The sequence below is a fragment of the Equus asinus genome, chromosome 4, assembly GCF_041296235.1.
Source record: "Equus asinus isolate D_3611 breed Donkey chromosome 4, EquAss-T2T_v2, whole genome shotgun sequence".
NCBI classification, from domain to species: Eukaryota; Metazoa; Chordata; class Mammalia; order Perissodactyla; family Equidae; genus Equus; species Equus asinus.
The window spans coordinates 51,260,079-51,263,976 of NC_091793.1; positions in this window are offsets into that span (position 1 = coordinate 51,260,079).

Sequence of the window (3,898 nt, forward strand, 5' to 3'; positions counted from 1 at the left end):
TAAATTAGTCCTTGACTATTGACTGCTCTGGACACACCTTATAAAGCTTAAAAGTAAGTCTTGAAAGCATTCAACTAAATCCAAGTAACTTATCTGTGTGCCAGAAAAATATCCAATTTTATAGAGGAATACAACAAACTCCAGAGGTGATAGAACTAGCAGAAAAGGACATTGAAGCATTTATTATAAATATCTTCATGTGTTCAAGAGGTAGAAGAAAATATGAGTGTGTTGAGAAGAAAAATGGAAGATTATGTATATATATATAGAGAGAGAGACACTGGGTAGGATAAACAGCAGATTAGGCACTGGAGAAGATAAGATCAGTGTATATCAAGACAGTAACAGAAAATATCGAAAAGAAAACACAGAAAGCAAGAAGCCTAAAAATAAAAACCATTAAACAGAATATCATGCTCTGTGAGACAATATTAAGCAGTCTAAACTATATGTAATCAGACTCCTGGAGAAAGAAGGGAAGAGGAGAAAAAGATATTCAGAGAGCCCAGCCATTCCTAGTCATGGGAGGGAGCTTAGAAAATTTCAGAGGGGAGCTTATGGCAACCATGACCCGTGTTGGACTGATTCAATCTTGGGGTGCTCTCCATGGATGACACAGCTGTCTCCTGGCAGTTCCAGGCATGGGACTTGGAAAATTTCAAGGAAGACACTTCAAAGCACAGAGATCCCTGAGAGGCATGACGCAGGACAGGGGCCCCACTTCCTCCAATCTAAGGATGAGCCTGCATCCACGCTCTTTCTTATCCCAGGGAAATATCTAAAGCTGTAGTTTGAAGATGGTAGAGCTCCCATCAGCTTGCACCACAGAATGGAGCAGCCCAATTCCCTGAAACTCCCGCTTGCCTCCCTGCTGCTGAGGGCACTGAAAGGAACCAGGGAAGCAAATTTCTATTGTGTTAAAACAGTGAGATTTCAGGATGTGTCTGTTACCGCAGCTACCCAATAATTCCCCATTAATCATCCTGCCTCCTCCAGGTTTTAATTACCTGTGAACTTGGATGACCTCCAGAATGGCTAGAATCCCTGCAGTGGTCTTTTTTTTTTTTTTTTTTTTTCTCTCTACACTCTTTTTGGATTTTCTCCATCAATCTAGTGGAGTGTTGATTTTTATAGTTCAAGAATTTCACAACATTTCTAGTCTGCTGATGGCACTTTGTTCTATTTTCTTTACATCATTCCTGTCATTTTTGGGATTTGGGATTAAGAGAGTAATTGGATTTCTGTGCTTGATCCACAGCCTGAGTCAATCTTCCTCTCATCGTTTTAATTTGCATTTTCCCACTCCTAGTAAGACTGAATATCCCCCATATGTTTGTTTACTAATTATTTCCTAATTTGTGAATTTGCTGCACATGTCCTTTGCTTGTTTATGCATTGCAATGTTCATTTTTTAAAAATTAAGAACTACTGCTCAGCTGCATTCAAATTTATTAATTCTAAAACATGCCCTGTGCTTTCCTGTTTCTCTATATTTATTCGTATTGGTCCATGCTTTGAGTTAGTCCCTCTCCTCTGTTCTCTATTTGTTTAAATTGGATCTTTTGCAACGTTTCTGGAAAGACTTCCAGTGCGGTTACAGACCCAGCCTTCAGTTATCATTCCTCCAATAATTATTTATAATGGGTAATATTTATTGTGTACTTATTCTGGCCAGACTCCATAATAGGAATTTTACATATGTTATCACATTTAATTTTCAAAACAACCTCGAAGTAGTTCCCATTATTAAATTCATTTTACAGATAGGGAAATGGAGGCATAGACAGGTGATGCAAAATGCCTAGAGTCACAAAGGTGGGGTGTGATGGATCAGCCCATTCTTCCTGTTTACGAAGCCCTCAACCAGACAGTCTATTTGGTCCTTCGCATTCCTGTAGTGCCTGGCTGTGTCACTTGGGTGTAGCATACTTAGTTTATGTATCATTATTTTGCCCTTATATATATCCTATATTTCCTATTCAGTTGTAAATCTTTTAAGGTCCCTTACTTTTGCCATATAAGTGCTTTTGTATCCTCAGTATGAATCTCAGTGATAACAAATGATAGGCCCTCAATGAAGTTTCTTAAATGCATCAATTGTTCGGGATCTCTTTTGGGTGGATGAATTACTTATCAAGTAGAGATTACTTTGTTTGCAAAGCTGAGAGGCACCTTCTTTGTAATTTATCTCAGATAACTCTTGCCACACATTAAATATGCCTTCTCTTTGATATCTCTTTTTATGGTAGCTTATTTAAAAAATCCTTAAGTGACAGCTTCAACATTCTATCGAATTCCATTTGTAATTATGAAGAACTAATATACATGGAAATTTCCAGAAGTGGACTTGATTTTCTTGGCTCTTTTTCAATCAGGTGAAACTTCCTGAGTGAGCCTGGATTCTGTCTCATGCCTTTTCCACAGATGAAAATTTCAAGTGTCTATAGTTACCTTTGAAAATTGCAGGGCAATTTGCAATAATGGCAAAGCAGCCCATCTTCAATAGAACCTCGAGAGTGGTTTGGGTTATTGCCCTTCCATTCTTGCGTAGACTGACAGAGTTCAATTGTATCTCTCTTCCCAGTCACTGAATCTGTGTCTAAAAAAGAGAAAAAGACTACAATGCCATCAAGATGATAATTATACTCAGCAATTTCTATCCCCTTCATTTTCTCACATATTTTAGAGCTATCCATTTCCCAGCATCCCCAGGTCCAGTTGTGCTGAGAACTGGGATGAGATCAGATTTCCTCATGCAAAGAGAACAAAGTAGAAGTTGCAGATATGTATCTGGATCCTGGCATCCCACCCAAGGTAATAATACTGAGGGGCATTTATAGTTTTTACAAAGGATGAAATAAAATTCTCACCACAGAATTTATCTTCCTTTACTTAAAGTATGAATAGAACTATATTAACAACCAATTTATAGTAGATGATTGCTATGAAATTAAACAAAACAATGGTTTTGTATTCTTTAATCAATAATCAGGTTTAGAAGAGTCTTTGCAGACCACTTGTATAATTATTTCTAATTGCTGACCTATAGAAGTTTGCAGTGTAGACCTTGCAATGGTTATAAATACATATGTTTTTACTGATTCACATACGCTGTACCTAGTGTCAAGAAGGGTTTTAGGTGATTTACAATAAAAGTACAAGAATAGTGAGTCTCTAACAGAATCAACTCATTGCAAGATAAAAACCATGTAAGCTAGGATCATAATGTGACTCTCGATTGGGAATGTGTTTGGTTAAAATTAAAAGAAAACTTGACAGACAATGGCTTAAACAAGAAAGAACTTTATTTTTCTGAAACAAAAAGAAGTTCTGGAGCTCAGGGCAGCCCGATGCTACCACTGGGGGCCCAGGCAGCTTCCACCTTCCTGTTCCACTCTCCCCACTTAGAGCGTGGCTCTCAGTCCTCCGATGCAAGATGCCGGCTGTGCCTCGTGTCACGACTGCATTCCAGGCAGGATAAAGGGACAGAGGCAAAGGCTAAATGGGCGCAGTGCAGGATTTCGATGTAAAAGATACATAACTTATGATGCTTGCTACAGCAACTGAATTTAAAAATCGGTGTGTTTAAAATCTGTATGTCCAAGTGTATTCAGAAAAAAATTTAAAATGACACAAGAAAATCATGCATTACTTTAAAATGAGATTTTCCACATGCATCCTCAAAGGTCTTAATAGACATTATTGTTTTTTTGTTTGTTTTGTGAGGACGATTGGCCCTGAGCTAACATCTGTTGCCAGTCTTCCTTTTTTCGCTTGAAGAAGATTGTCCCTGAGCTAATATCTGCACCAATCTTCCTCTATTCTATGTGGGATGCCACCACAGCGTGGTTTGACAAGCGGTGCTAGGTCTGTGCCTGGGATCCGGATCTGCGAACCC